Genomic DNA, 17,140 nt, shown 5'->3' with positions numbered 1-17,140 from the left:
ATACAACATCCAAACGAGACCGTTGCAATGTACACTGAGGAGATGAAGCGTCTCTTCCGGCGTGCCGACTCGAACATGAAGGAAGATGAAAAGGTAAAGCTGCTTATGCGACGAGTTAAAGAGCAACTCTTTGCGGGCCTCGTACGGAACCCACCCAAAACCGTCGCGGAATTCGTCGAAGAGGCATCCACCATGGAAAAAACCCTGGATGCCAGAGCCCGCCAGTATGACCGCCAGCAGCGCTTTTTGTCAGCAAGCTGCATGGACACCGCTGACAACGATAACCTGCGGGAGGTTATCCGTCAAGTTGTGCAAGAGGAGCTCCGCCAATTGCAGCCAACGGGAACGCAGCCGCAGCTTTCATCGCTCACAGACGCCATCCGGGATGAAGTTCAACAGGCCTTGGGTGTGACGCCGACCACCACGCAGCCTATAGAGCCCCCAGCCATGACTTACGCCGCAGCTGTGCGCCGTCCTGCACCTCGACGACGGGACGCAAGCCCCTATCGCCCTCAGCCAGCTGCGTTGGACCACCGCCCTCTCGCCCCAACCCGCCCGTCCTACGAGCGTCGCACACAGCCGAGGAAATGCGACGAGTGGAGAACTCCCGACCAGCGCCGCCCACTATGCTTCCACTGCGGCGAAGCCGGTCACGTCCTCCGGCACTGCTCACACAGAAGACTGGGCATCCGAGGGTTCTCTTACGACGCTCCACGGCCCCGACCCGGCCAGCGACCAGCCGAAATCGAAGAGTTTTTGCGTCGGGAAGATTGCTCATCGCCGAGCCACCTATCACGTTCCCCGTCGCCATCGTCCCCGCGCTTTTTATCTCCTAGCCGAGGTTACGCCGTGCGTGGACGCTCCCCCAGCGCCCGAAGGTTAAACTAAATAAAGCAGCCTCTACAGGTGACGTTCCTTCTAAGCGCAAGGACAAAGATCCTCCACCGACGATAACCCCGACGACAACCCCGACGACACCTCCGACGACACCTCCGACGACACCTCCGACGACACCTCGGACGACACCTCCGACGACAACTTCGAAGACAACTTCGATGACAACACCTACGACGACGACGATGAGGCCAGACTTGACGCCTTTACCGCTGCCCATAGAAGTAACGTCGGAGTACGCCCACCGCAGCCTCGCTACTCGACGAAGCCGAGATCGTACACCGAAGACCACGTGTAGCAAGAAAACGCGAACAAGTGACCTTGAAGTTACGGTCGACGGCCACGCGGTTACTGCCTTGGTCGACACGGGAGCTGACTACTCCGTCATGAGCGGGCCATTCGCTGTCCAACTCAGGAAAGTGACAACTTGGGATGGCCCGCTGATCCGCACCGCAGGTGCTAACCTTATTACGCCGTCAGGACGCTGCACCGCGAGAGTTACAGTAAATGGGCGAACCTATGCGACAACCTTCCGGTTACTACAGAAATGCTCGCGGGACGAGATTTTGGGAATGGACTTCCTGAATGAATATCGGGCGATCATCGACCTTCGAACCAAGTCGATCAAGCTTTCCACGGCAAAGCCATATCTGCAGCTACGGCAGCGACTCATCGCGTTGCCTTAAACGTCCTCAACGAAGCACTGAGCGTGCCGCCCCGATCAAGTGTCGTCGCCTGCATAGGTACAGGAGACATCGAAACTGCCGAAGGCGTCGTCGAGGGGAACACCCAGTTACTCCTTGATCGAGGACTGGGCGTCGCAAAGGGAGTCGCCCAAATCCGAAATGGCCAAGCCCAGGTGCTGCTAACCAACTTCAGCGAAGAATACCGGCATCTAAACAAAGGTACGACGATCGCTTTGCTCGACGAGCTGGAAGACATCAGAGACATATTTACCCTACCCGACCAACCCGTAGAACCATCTGACCAAGGCCATCAACCAACGTTTGATATCAACCCGGCATTACCACGGAGCAGACAAGACCAAATACGCAGTGTTCTTCAAAAGTACAGCGATTGCTTCTCATCAGCCTCGAACGTGCGAGGAGCCCGGCTTGCCAAGCACCGCATTGTCACAGACGAACACGCCCGACCCTTGCGACACAGCCCCTACCGCGTATCGCCGCTAGAACGCCACGCTATTCGCAAACAAGTTGAGGAAATGCTTTGTGACAACGTCATCCAGCCATCGAGAAGCCCTTGGGCAGCTCCAGTCGTCCTAATGAAAAAGAAAGACGGCACCCTTCGCTTTTGCGTCGAATACCGCCGTCTGAACAGCATTACGAAGAAGGATGTCTACCCCCTCCCCTGCATCGACGACACATTGGATCGGCTATGCAACGCTAAGTACTTCTCATCGATGGACCTGAAGAGCGGATACTGGCAAATTGAAGTCGACGAAAGAGATCGCGAGAAAACTGAGTTCATTACGCCAGACGAACTCTTCGAGTTCAAGGTGATGCCCTTCGGCCTCTGCTCTGCCCCAGCGACGTTCCAGCGAGTAATGGATACGGTGCTCGCAGGCTTGAAGTGGCAGATTTGCGTAGTCTACTTAGATGACGTTGTTGTGTTCTCCTCAAGCTTTGAAGACCACCTCAGAAGGCTTCGGATGGTGCTGGAAACGATCAAGTCTTCAGGCCTGACACTGAAACCAGAGAAGTGCCACTTCGCCTACGACGAGCTGCTGTTCCTTGGTCACGTCGTAAGCAAGGATGGAGTTCGCCCCGACCCCCAGAAGACGGCTGCGATCGCAGAGTTTCCACAGCCAGAAAGCTATACACAGATTCCTTGGATTGTGCGCTTATTACCGGCGATTCAAGAACTTTTCGCGCATCGCTCAATCTTTGACCCAACTTACCAAGGCTGACGTACCTTTTAAATGGGAAAGGCTGCAAGAGGAAGCTTTCAAAGAGCTGAAGCGCCGCTTACAGTCCCCTCCTGTGCTCGGACACTTTGATGAAAACGCCGAAACCGAAATTCATACAGATGCAAGCAGTGTGGGCTTAGGAGCGGTCCTCGTTCAGAAAGATGGTAAACAGGAGAAAGTTATCGTGTACGCAAGTCGTTCACTGTCGAAAGCCGAAGCCAACTATTGACGACCCACTGTGAGGACTGTGTGCGATTGCAGGTTGTATTTTACACAAACACAAAGGTATAAACGATAAAGGAGGCGGCTTTTATAGCAAAGGAAACCAATTTCAGTATGGGCTTGGAAAAAGGAAAGAAACAAGAGAGCAACGCAACAACACACGGAAAAAACACACGGGGGAACAGATCAAAATCCTCGCGAAAAATACAGGAAAAAAGAAAGTCAAAGAGGAATGTCACACTACTTGTCTCTCATGCGAGCATCGAGCGGGGAGGACTGGCTGGGTATCGGGCAGTCGGGGAGTCTCTGGGCGTTCCAGTGTCGATGCAATGTTGCCGGCGTTTCTCCGTTGGCCTTCAGCGCTACCGCAACGTCAGCGCCTGTGGGCTCCCAGCACGGTTCCCAGGTCTGGTATCCCGGAAAGGCCACGTAGGCGCCAGAGGCGGCCTGTTTGGAGCAGCTGACGGATGGACGGAGAAAAATGGCGCCTGGGCCTGGTGGTTGATGCTCTCGACGACGGATGTCCAGGTCTGGTGGCCCGGATGTCTGCGGCTGAGGCCGAAGCCCGGAACTCGGGGAGCCAGCAGAACTCGTCCACGTCCGTCGCCCACCGCGCTCTTCTCTTCTCTGCCACGTAATCCTCTTCCACCTGTCCCGGCGTACCCCACCGCACGCGCTCCTCGTGCTTCTTCGTCTTCTCCTCACAAACGACGCTGGGTGGCGCTATCTCTTTACACCGAGAAAGAATGTCTCGCCATTATTTGGGCCACATCCAAATTTCGACCCTACCTGTACGGACGACGATTCAAGGTTGTGAGCGACCCCCATGCTCTGTGCTGGCTTGCCAATTTGAAGGATCCCTCTGGCCGCCTCGCTCCTTGGAGCTTGCGTCTTCAAGAAATTGACATAACTGTAATCTACAAATCTGGCCGCAAGCATTCCGACGCGGACTGCTTGTCCCAAGCCCCCGTCGACGCAGCACCGGAAGAGAAAGACGACGACGCTTTCTTAGGACCGGTAAGCGCGAGCAGTTTCGCGCGGCAGCAGCGCTCGGATCCTGAGTTGCAAAGCCTAGTTGCTTATCTGCAAGGAAAGACCGCCTCGCCTCCCCGAGGGTTCGAGCGCCAACTGTCGTCCTTCGTCGTTCACAATAATATCCTCCTAAAGAAGAACTTCGCGCCCAACAGGACAGTGCATCTTCTTGTCGTGCCCAAAAATTTCAGGCAAGAAATTATGCAGGCATGCCATGATGAGCCGACTGCAGGGCATCTCGTGATTGCTCACACGTTGCACCGCATCCAGGATAAGTACTATTGGCGGCGGTTAGCTGCCGATGGTTCCCATTGCGTGAAAACGTGCCGTGAGTGTCAGCGACGCAAAACGCCTCCGACTAGACCCGCCGGACTCCTGAACCCCATACCACCTCCAACTAAGCCCTTTCAGCAAATTGGGATGACCTCCTCGGCCCCTTTCCGACTTTATCATCGGGTAACAAATGGATCATCGTGGCCACCGACTACATGACTCGATACGCCGAAGCAAAAGCGTTGCCTAATGGTACCGCAACAGAAGTCGCTAAATTTTTGTCGAACAAATTCTCCTGCGACACGGCGCCCCCAAAGTGCTCATCACAGACAGAAGAACGGCGTCTACAGCGGAGCTGACGCAAGCCACTCTCAACTACAGGCAGACAAGCCATCGGAGGACAACTGCCTATCATCCACAAACCAACGGACTCACAGAGCGTCTGAACAAAACTATCGCAGACATGCTCTCCATGTACACCGACGCCGAACAAAAGACATGGGACTCCATTCTGCCCTACGTGACCTTCGCCTATAATACTGCCGTCCAGGAGACAACCGGGTTTACCCCATTCCAGCTGGTATACGGCAGGAAGCCCACGACAACACTCGACGCAATGCTGCCGGACGTTTCCGACGAAGACAACCTCGACGTCGCCGCCTACCTTCATAGCGCCGAGGAAGCCCGAAGACTTGCGCGGCTTGGCATTCAAGACCAGCAGCACACCGACGCCCGACGCTACAATCGGCGCCGACGAGACACGCATTACAAGCCGGGTGATCGTGTTTGGATATGGAAGCCAGTTCGCCGCCGTGGATTGAGTGAAAAGTTGCTGCGACGCTACTTTGGCCTGCACAGGGTTCTCCGTCGCATCGGTGACCTCGACTATGAAGTCATCCCCGACAGAACGACAGCATCTCAGCGACGCCGCACATGCCCAGAAGTCGTACAGGCGCGGCCAGAATAATACGGAGCACAGGAAGGGTCGCGGAGCAGCGGAAACGTGCTTATGCGCTCTGCCTAGCAGTGGCGACAAGAACTATCTTAATTTGGACGCGGGGAGAATGCGCCGGTAGCACGGACCCACTTTTTCCGCAGGCCTATCAACATCACAGCATATAGCATGCAATCCCTTGCTCTATGATCGACTGATAGTCTGCTGACAGCGCCATGCGCTTCGTTGCTGCGTTTCTGGCATCGAGGAGCGGCGCGCGCTGTAAACGGGCGCAAGACGGCCGTTTTGGCATTACGTGTTATCTCGGCCCTTCAGTCCGCGCGGCCACCGAGGCTGAAGTGAGCACGCTTGGATGAAGGAAGCACCTGGCGGTGTTGCCCGAACCAGCTCAGAATCTTTCGAACAGTGATAACGGCAGGGTTGCAGCAAAGAGGGGGGCTCGGCGGCAGGCACTCTCGCTGCGCGCGGATAGCCAGGGGTGTCTTTGTTGTGCTGATAGGTGGCGCTTAGATGCAGTTTCTGCCAGGTTGGCCGCCTTTCGCGTGCTCCGTTTTATTCTGGCCGCACATGTACATGTACGCCTGAAGCCATATTATGAACGCTAAAGGACTCGAAGTTTGCATTCTCCGTGTTTATTTTCATTTTAAAGCACCGAGACGATGCGTCTTTGGGAGGGGGTAATGCCACGTATCATTGTAGCGTCCGTTCGTTCGCGCAAGGCCGCAGAAAAGGGGTGTTATCATTTTTGTTCGTGATGCGAGAAGCGACCGGACTTATCTCGATTGTTCACAGCCATGAACAGCTTCATCTACGTGTTTCTAGATTACTCTAGATGATCTCGACCTGTTATCTCGAAGTTTCCTTGCCGGCTTTAAATTGAACGATGCCGCGAGCAGCGGGCATTCCTAGTTCGACGACCGACGAGAACGTTTGTTGCTTACGCCGCCGCCGAGTGGTTCAGTTCTTTTGCGGGCGCAAGTCAGCCCAAATAACGAGCTTTGTTCGCAAGCCTTGTTGCTGTATTCCTAACCGCTGGACTGCCGTCACTACAACGTGATAATATTTAGATATTTTTCAATTCGCGTCTGCCAACATCTAAATGCTTGTCCTTGTTCATGATGTTTATTGTACTGTTCCCGATTATTGAGATTATAACAGAACTGAATGTATTTACTATTCACATGTCCCTGTTTTTTTTTTTTTTGACGCAGATTTGCTCTTTACAAGATGCGCAAGAAATAAAAGAATGGGCACATAGTTGAGCCACTTAAATGAACACTAATTTCTAGATACGAAGACCAGCGCAACACCCTCGCGTGTGAGAAGTATGTTTGTTGTAAATGTTTTCGCTTAATGGCTACTTTCACTGTTGTTAGTAAATATTTTCTTGAAGCGCTGCTTACCGTTAGTATGTACTCGGGTTTATGCTCATCAGGAGCAGGAGCTATGGTTGCCAGAGGTCTTAGACCTGTGTTTTCCAAGACTTCCACATATGTATCGCCACTTTCCGTTGTAAAAGGCCAGCGTTGGAGTCCAAATGTCTTCAGCATTTCTTTTACCGCTTTCTTAACTATCCCTCTATCTTCTTTGCTCTTGTCTTGAAAAAAGAATGCAGACAGTTACAAAGATTGAAATGCTCTTATTTGACGGCATTACTTTTGACCATCCGGCCATCACCAAAAGACTCTACTGAATTGTGTTCTCACAGCCAAGCAGCTCAGCATTGTAGGACACAAAAACACCCACACCGGCTCCACTTGCTCAAGAAATAAATGTTTTTCTTCCTCCTCTCCGGCTCCCTTGTTCGCCATTTAAAATGATTGTGACAGCTATAATTCTACCCAAAATATGAGGATGCATTTCCTCAGAAGTGCCTATCTACAACTTCGTTTTCTCGCCTCTGTACCCTTATGAACCGTTAAGTATCTTTAGTTCATGTTGATTTTAAGGCCAGAACATTTTATGGCTCATGAGTGGCGTGGACAGGATGTGTCATGCTTTCACCAATCCAGTACCATCCAGGAAATTCAACCCATGGCAATCCAAAAAGCCAGTCTATATTCCAACCCATAATTCAAGAAGCCGAACATAATTCATAAAGCAATTCATTATCCAATCCATATTCCAGAACGTCACGAAACTGTAAATGAATATGGGTCTAGGCGCGAGTGGACCCGGGCCAGCGGCGTGCGAGACGGGGAGTGTTGCACTGCGCCGCATCGTTTGTTGTTTTTCCTTCATTAATGCTGGAGCATTAAATGGCTCTGCGGGGTCAGCAAAAAGTGTCGGCAAATTTTGTCTACATGATTACGTCAATCTCTTACGATAAATGTGAGGAAGAGTGATTGTAATGGATAGCGTGTGATAAAATGTTGCCGAGAGAGAAAGTTGGTTGATGAGGTGTAATTAGTGCACTAATTAAATGCGAAACAACGCGAAAAAGTACACTTAGGCGTCAAATAGCCATGGTCGTCGATAAACTACATGGACATCAGAACAGCCATGGACGTAGGTATAGTATAGCTTTCAGATTGCTCCTATGCGGGTCGCCGCAGTTATCTCAATGTTATTGCATGGAAATAGTGCGAGAAGGGAATTTAGAGCGTGCTTACGCCACAAAACGCCAGGCTGTGTAAAACCAGGCCACCACATCCCTGCACGTCCCCACCTTCCCAAACAAAGCAAGTGAACGGTTATCATGATGCTGGAGGGCAGCAAGGCGCGACCGGCGTGTATGACTGGTTTAGGCCGAGGTTTAAGTGGGAAACATAGCATCTTGGACTTAGCAAGCCACATTTAACATAAGAGTGTTTTCGGCCTTTGCACACTAGCCAATTTCTTTGACGTCGCAAAGGCTTATGATAGTGTCTTCCAGAGCTCATTACTAAATATTTTCCAAGACTTACACGTACACGGCTGTCTCATAAGATTCACTCAATCCTTTGTCTGCGATCAAGCAAATACTGTGTGGTTAGGTAGTGCCATGAGCACCGAAAGGGCTGTATGGCGTCGTGTGCCTCGGAGAAGCGTTCTTCCCCACATACTTTTAACTTTGTAATAACTCGGCTACCCGATTCAACGCAGAACAACTGCAGCCATGTGCGTATGTACATATAGGCAGACCGCATTTTTCTTTTGTTTACTGACTACCACCTCGAGCGATAGCCTTGGTAGCTTCACAGGCCCTAATTTTGGTACAAGATTACCACTTAGGTGCAGGAATGTCTCTATCATTGAAAAATCCACTTTTCTACTGTTTCAAGGTAAAGGATGACGTTATGCGCGGTTGTAGATAAACCGCGGTCACTCTTGCATTCGTCAGTTCAGTCACATGCCCTTTTGGGCGCCATTTCCGACTCCCGTCTCCAGTGGCGGCTATCCCTTGGCGTCTCGTATCCACCTTCGCGTCTGAATGTGACTCGTAGATTCGCAAGTGAGCAATGCTGAAGCCACCCTTTCTCAATATTCAGGCTTCACGAAGCATGGATGATTAGGCGCATCTTGTACGGGGGGCAAAACAGGTCTAGAACAACTGAGGTGTGTGTTCCGCAATTGCGAAAGCTGCTGCGACCAGGGAGGCAAAAAATGACGGTAAAATCTTAGGAGGTTAACTGCACATGTTGACATCTAGGCCATTTTGAACAAAATGTTATCGCTAGATGTCGCGTGTTCAGCTGGAAACGCTCCCATATCGTGTTCTAGCAAGCGTTTTGCCCTCTGTACCTACAGGTGCGAAGAGAAGAAAATGGACCGCGCAGCAAAAGAAAAAAACTGCGCGTCAACAATGCCTTACCGAGCTGGGCGAAATCGCAAAACCGCCACGCGCATGCACGGACCTCAACAAGATCAAGCCACTCATTTCTCCACTAGCTTCACATTAAGCCGGCGTCTAGATTGTACTGATCATCAAGATCCAACGGTCGCGCGCTGTGCAGCGAGCGGCAATTTGGAGTGCTCAGACGGCTAGCAGTGGGGACGGCTCTACTGTTAGCCGCTTTATCCGAGACAGGTGGACGCGCGTTTACGCCGCAGTTAACCCCCGTGTTTCGAACTTTTGTTGCCTCTGGGACAGATCTGCGTCTCGCTTGCAACCAAATGCGCGCAAAACACTCCACGTACAGCCGCAGTTTTGTGTTAAGTTACTGCAGTTATTATTGACGCCTGACCAATGCATGCACCCTGTTTCCTGAAGCACACTGGCCGTGTACTGGAATCTGCTCTTATCACCTTAGCTTATAGCCACCGTGATAGCACTCTTTGTACCGCGCTGTCAACGGCGGAGCAAAGCTCGGGTAGTTACCATGCGTGCACATTCGGATCTTAAAGTGACTACAAGCAGCCGCTTGTCTCACTTTGTCGCACCAATGCCACGGCAGTGATGCGTCATTGTTGCGTGACGCGGATGCGAAACTCGGCGATACCCACCCATATACGCCCACTAATGAAAGAAGAGCCACGACAAGCACCAGCCAGCAATCCTGACTCATCTGTGCAATGTTACTTCAATGCCACCGATTACATTTAGACCGCGGTCTGTACATATATGTGTTGCAGCTGAGCAGCACCATCTAACGCCTTTGAGAGCAGTCACTATAATTGCGACGCCGGACCACGCGGCAAAATGCGCCAAGATCGCCGGTTTCCTCTTATTTTAAACTAAGAAACTATACCAATTTCCAGCGCAATGTTCTGAAGGACAGATACCTAGCGCGCGTGCATTGCCGCTGCGTCGGGGCCTCGTAGGGGAAGTCGAAAATTAATGATAACTGTATAAACCAACAGGAAACTGTGGCTGTAGATCGTGTTTTGAGCACGTTTTGTCGACAGCAAGACGCAAATGTGTCCCGGAGGAAACTGAAGTTGGAAGCACGTGGGCTATTTGCAATGCAAACGCGCCTACATCTGTCTTAGATGAAGCGGCATAATGGTGGCGTCGCCAACGCTAACTTTGCGGCATCAAGGCAGCCCTCCGTGAGTTCCGAAATGCCCACTCTCTGTAAAGGCCACAACCACCCGACCATAATTATCACTGGCGTAACGCTGACCCCAGCCCGATGCGAGGCAAGCGGAGCAGTTGCAGGGTTGCGCTGTTTGAGGGAGTGTATATGCACGTGGCAATTTTGAGCTTTCGTCTTGTTCGGCAAGGCGGCGCTGAGACGCAGCTGTTCCTTGCGCGGCGCGCTCCGTTCACTTCTGTCCGGTTGTGCCTACTGGCTTTAATTTCTTCATCATTATCGCAGCCTCACCGTCTCGACATTTCGCACAGAAGGGGGCTAAGAAGAGCCCTGGGAGCTGCGCAGGCGGAAGCAAACAAGGCAGTTTTTCATGAGCCACTACGGAACCTCTTATAATTATCGCTTCACAAAGGTTACTGATGCAACTTTGTCGCCTCGGAGAGATCTTGGTTGGGTGAGCCCTCCTCGAGCGGCTACGAAAGAGATCGGAGTCCCGAGCGTATTTCGCACTAAATACTGTTACTTCCCTAGGCCTTGATATTCGAATAGACACCAGGCGGTTGAAACCTCCCTGGTCATTTGCGAGTCTCGACTGTATGGTCTCTATCTCTAACATGAGCGCTAAGCGCAGTTCTTCTCTGGCGGCAACGCGTTCGCTCGTTCTCGAACATTTTAAAACAATATATGCCCGTCATCTTCAAATTTTCACTGATTGTTTCGCGGATAAGGCTACAGAAGTTAAGGCAGCACCTTCTCACTATCTTTCCTCAAACACGGCCTGGTCTACAGGGTTTACTGAAGTCGTGCCCTCCACTACGACCGGTAGCGTTGCAATAGAGGCGACTTTACGGAAGCTAGGATCTTGTCCAGCTCAAATTGTTACGGTCGTGACGGATTCGAAATCCGCCCTTCAAAGGTTAGATTGCGAGTTCGCTACTGATGTCTTTTCTCTTAGCTCTCTGCGCATAGTGCATAATCTAAAAGGCAGAGGCTTCACCCTACGATTCCAATGGGTGCCCTCAGATACAGGTGTCATAGGCAACAAGATGGCGGACAGTCTCGCCCATAACGCGCTGCCAGGTAATACATCAAGGAAAGTCTCTCAAGAAGCCGAAAGACTCTTCAGAGAAAGGGTGCTCGGCCATTTAAGTACCTTGTGGAGCTCAACCAACAAGCCTTCTGTGATCAAAGGACTAAAAACATCCCAGGCCACATTACTACATCGCATTCGCACGGGCTCTGATCGTACCTCTGAGTGGATGCATAAGACGGGCCTGGCATTGTGCGGTGATATAGAACATTATGTTGTAATACTGTCCAGTGTACAACGCGCAAACTTGTGTGTTGTTCGCTTCCCTCAAGAATATAGGAGCCTCTCAGAGTTCCCTTTAGGAGGCTTCAAGTTTTTTTTTAATTTCCTCTAGGACTCGGATTTAGACTTATATGGTGACAGCAGGAGCTCACTGTTGACTGCTGTAGAGGCTTGTGTTAGAGCTACGTAGGTCAGTGAGGTCTCAGGTATGTGTCTGATCTGTGAACGTTAGTTAGCATTTAAGTGTCGCTACGGTGGAGCAACTTCCGGAAAAATCTACAATCCTAACGGTCAGCCTCCTGCTCTGGTAGACTGAAACGCCAATATGGCTGCGTGCGTCGGCTAATTGGTACGAAGCATTCGAGTTTACTCTTGGACTATTTCATGCTGCAATGATGTGAACAATGATGTGTTTACTGTACTAACACGATGGAAAATAACGCGGACAACGCGGTGCCTACGCACTCCACTCTTGGAATTTCTTTTCATCGCGCGTCAACCTGGGCAGTAAGATAAGGGAGAATACACCGCGGGAGACTCTAGTGTCTTTTGGTAGCATCAGGTAAAACCTTGATGAAAAGAAACGCTAACAGCGGAGCGCTTAGATTCCGCTCCGATCGCGTTTCTTTCCGCTGCCCCTTTGCATTCGCTACTAATAAACTAATGGTGCTTCAAACTTCTGCAAACGCGCTGTATCTGACATGCAGGAGAAGCTGTGGACGATTCAGTTCTCACTGCACTATCTTCGTAATTGTCGAACGGGCTTGAATTCGATATTTTAGATCTGAAAGAACCTATGCGTGACCGGTTGCGACTAGTTCACGTTTGCAAAGATATCCTTGTCTGTGACGTCGTAGCAAGGAAACTAGTGATGACTGTTGAACATTTTTCGCTAAAATGGCGCAAATAGGGCTCTCTTTTATATACCGCCCAGTCCGCTTATACATGGCACACCCTCTTTTTAGTAGCTGTCTGTAAGCAAAGTAGTCCATTTCCTGCTCTCACAGCTCGTGCACATGAGGCGTGCGCTTTTGTCTGCATTCGGAAGGACCATCATTGGTTGATTTTTTTTTGTTATTACTGATGATTAATGGAGCCTTGCTGTGCCATTGGCCGGCCATTCTGGATGAATTTTAGTGCGCTAGCATTTACCATGGCCATTCCTAGCATTTAGGCATTGTGTGTTTTTTCTGTTTGTCTGGCTGTCTATTTGTCTGAAGCCGGCATTGCGGCTGGCTGCTCACCCTCACACCGGGTGGTGCGCACCCTGCCCACCTCGTCAGTGGGCAGTTCGTTTGATCGTGAGAGTCTTTTCAGTAAGGACAACCTGGATGGGTCATAACCCAACCAAAGCAACCCAAGCCCCATCGATGACAACATCTCCCATAGCAACTGCTTGTGCCGCGGCGCCGCTCCTCACCTGCCCACGGGTACCTTGCTTTCCAAGATGTAGCCGGTTGTAACCAGGCGAGAAGCTCAGGTGCTGCGCCAGTGCTGGCATGAACATCGAATGGCTTACTTAGCCGGTGGTGACTAGGCTATAACCTGGGGTGCTAATTCTGGAGCACCGCCATAATCGACCCGAGCCAAGCGCAATGAGCAACAGCAGTTAGGAGGAGAATGTGTTTCGAATGACGCTTGCATAGTAGCTAAACTTAAGACGTTGGGATGGTGATTATGCGGTAGACTGGTACCACCTAGTAGGTCGTAGCTCCACCGACAATTGATGTCGTGGTAGCGCTCATATCCGCATTCCGCCTAATTACCCAAATCGGCTGACATTTTTTATGTACAGTGAATGCCCCCGAAAATGTGATGAAACCATGTTACAGGCCGCTACAAGGGTGAATTTTTCAGCAACCCCCGATCTTCTGAGAAAGCTGCATGCATTTTTTTGCCGTATAGTGTGTCTCAAATGAATATGAATAAGCAGTTACTGCGTTTTACCCACCTGATGTGCAAGCTTTGTAAAGCTCAACAGCGATACGCTTAATGCGTTTGCTCTCCTGTTCATCGGACCCTTTCGCAGCCTCTAAAATTCCAGATTCCACGCTATCGCCTTGGAGTATACCTGAGGAAGAAGAAGTACTGTATCATTACAGCGCACTTTCGTTATACTCCAAACATTAACGAGAGAAACCCACAGTCAGCGAAATGCCATAGCACCGTTGGTATAGCATGGGACGCTAAATATGGGAGTCGTAGCTTCGTATCCCTTCCGCAGCATGTGGTTGTTTTCCTTTTTAAGCATGAAATGCTTTTAGGTCCCGCTGTCGGAAGTGTGGCTACGTCACGTCGACACCGAGAGCCAACATCCCGGCACTGAATTACACTCATCCGGGTACTGAAACGGGAGCATCCGGGCACCGTACAAGATTTCACGAGACTCTCCAAGACAGAGGGCCGCGCTTCCCCGCCGTTCCCAAGGATGGCGCTGCGGTCCCGCTGGGCCTTCAGCTATGAAGTTTCCCCCTTCGCGGAGTATTCGAACGCGCTGCATATGCATTCTTGTCAGGCCTGCGTCTCTTCGTGTCCGCGTAAGCTTCTGCATCGTCCTGAATTTCAATGCCGCCACTGTCACAGCTTCTTAAGCCGAGCAATGGAGCCTGATGGAAGGAGAAGTAGGAAGCATCTAGCAGAAAGCGATCGCTTTGCGAGTGATACGCCACAGCAGAAGACTGCTCGCCCCTGCCGACGACGCCATGATTATGCGGCCGCTCCAGAAAGCGAGAAGGCCGCCACGGTTCGCGGCTGCCTACCTATGGCCGCACTATTGCAGGCGATCGCTTCGACGCAACAAGAAGAGTGTGGTGTGGTGTGTTGAATACTAGACCCATCTCAAGATTTTGACTAGTACCATCTACAACCAATGTGTTATGCCAGTAAACATTTCATGCTTACTCTACTCTCGGTTACGGGAGAGGCAGAGATTTTTTTCTTCCGCTTTCCAATCAGTTAACTTTAAAAAATAATCACCTCACTAATCTCCCATGACGAACAGAAAAAAACCAAAGAAAAGAAATCACCTATGTCCCCTCGTTTTCGGTGACTGTTGGCTTCCATCAAGTATGTCATAACAACCTTCGTTCTCCTTGATATACTGTGTTGTGTAAGCATCTTTTAAACAAAAGAAAACCTGTTTTTCGGAGGCCTCAAAAATGGACGGCTCCAGCCACCAGTGGCGGTCAGGTATTGAGACAGCAGGCTTTCAATTTTTTTTTTTGCTATCGTCAAAAACGTTCTCCATTGATTTTCAGTGAAAGCCTTACCGGGTGGATGCGAGCAATGAAGAAACATTAACAGGAAGGCTTTGTTACACATTGAGAGAAATTTACCATCACCGTCAATATTTCCATAACAGTAACTTACAATAATATAACATTATAAATGTTTGCCCATGAATGCTGGACACAGAGTTTTCTGTGTCTAAAATTCAAACTGTGCTCAGTTGAAGTGAAGCATGTTGTGCCTTCATGGCATGTTCCTTTATGTACATCTGCTGAAGCACGACAGAGTAAGCAGGTTTCTTTTCCTTTTCAAACTGACTGTGCTTTTTGGAAGTGGTGGCAGGTTCAAGGTGCTAGAACAGACCCTACTAACTTCGTCCAAAAACAAGCAAAAGAGATTAATATGGGTTGATTAGGACACACTGAACTCACTGCTGTGGAACTTTTCGCCCGCGGAAACACAAGCTCTAAGAACAAAGCCGAGAGAACGGTGCCAGCAATCAATCAACATATACTATCAGCATCTAAGAAACACTGACAGGTGAACTGAGGTGTGAACATAAGAACACAAAATAATAAGTTTTTCCACCGAAATACAGGCAGGGTTCATTCATCCTTCAAGGAATTATCTTTGCTCTATCCCAAGTAGATCTATTGCGTTACGGTTCTTTATCGTTCAAATAAAATCTTGGTTGGCGGCTTCTTTTCCCATTGCCTTTTTAGCGCTTCCTTAAAGGCTGCCTCTACATGGGCCACGTTCCAAACCGCTACACACACAAGCCACACACTCAAATAGCACCTGTCATCAAATACGTACCACAATTAAGCATAGATAAAGGCTACAAGACTCCGCTGCTGGCTCTTATTTTGAAGCGCGAGATAGTTCTTTATGCTTTAAGAGGGCCTTAAACCTGGTTTCTCCGCGCAGTCATTGCGGAGCCGAAGTACAGCTGGCGTGATGTCATCAGCCAAGCTCTCGAGAATAAACCACGGAAGCTACCAGTCAACATCCTCTTTATACAAGGCCTGCGTCGAGGAGGTTGACGACATTATGGAAGTAATGTGGGCCGACGACGAACCTCGCCGAAGCAAAGAAAGGAAGAGGCTGAAAGGCTGTGTTTGTGTTTGGGGGTGCCACTCTTTTTTTTGTTTCCTCGATAAATGGATTTCGTCGACACCTTGGCTCTTGTGATCAATGAAGATTCTCGTGTTTGGCGTTTTCGGTGAAGAACACACCTCGCAGAGAGCGAGCAAAACATTTTGCCATAAGGCCTCCCTCTATACAAAAGGAAGGAAGCAGATCACTTCACGTATGGCTGCATTCTCATTCAGGAGAAAATGGGCGAGAAATGCGGCCGGGGGCAATAACCGCACCTGGGCCGAGGACTGAACTGAACCCAGTACAGAATAAACTATACAGCTTTGTTAATAAATGCTTAAATTAGAAACGGATCTTGCTCCCATTGTAGTATCGTCATATGGTGGTTCGTGTCCGCTCGTGTCATCTGCATAATTCCTCCGCAATTCGAAGAAAGCGCTCTCTAAGAAGTGCACATAGCGTGGGTGCTTTGAAATTGTCACCCAACTTCGCGCACTTTTGCGTGCGTTCCCAGATACCCTTACACCGTGGGGGGGAAGCGCTCTCGGACTCAAAGGAGATGCCCTCGACTCAGCGTGGCAAGCTCAGCGGAGACCAGCTACCATGTGACAAGAGGTTTTTGGTCGTTTGGTGCCCAGCTTTCGCCAGTCACAAGCCAGAGAATGTGTTGGAGCCAAAGGTTCACGAAGAAAACAAAGTTTCTGCAGCAACGACATGATACAGAGATTACACAATCACTAGTACAAACACATATAAAATGATGAACAAAACAATTCAACTCGTGCAAAGTTGCAGTCGAGAGAGACTACGATACAAAAAGGATATTGCACCTAAAGTGCACTAACACAAGAGAGAGGCAAGCAAAAAATTTGTTCACCGGGCACTGCGATAGTCCGACGACCAGAGGTTCACGACGATGCCGTCCCGCAGACTGGCGCGCGCGGCCTCGTTGAACCGTGTCTGAGCGAGTGGTGTGGTCCCGGGAGTCGAGCGAGCGCGCTTTCTTGAAGCTTAAACGGCGGTTAGGACTAACCGACAGCGGTCAGCGCCCTTCTTATATAGGCTTGGTCCGCGTCTGTTTGATCTACGCGCCAAGGTAGGCACACACATACACACAATATCGAATGTGCGGTCTGCTGCTCGCGCGTCCATCATTGATCAAATGCGGGAGTGGCTTCGAGGAGCATCTGGAAATTTCTGTAGTGGCGCCGCCGCCGACGCGCCAGTGAAGAGGAGGAGGGCAT

Source organism: Amblyomma mixtum, unplaced genomic scaffold (genome assembly GCF_055824585.1).
Source record: "Amblyomma mixtum isolate Tamu unplaced genomic scaffold, ASM5582458v1 scaffold_31, whole genome shotgun sequence".
Lineage (NCBI taxonomy): Eukaryota > Metazoa > Arthropoda > Arachnida > Ixodida > Ixodidae > Amblyomma > Amblyomma mixtum.
This window is presented reverse-complemented; position numbering follows the sequence as displayed.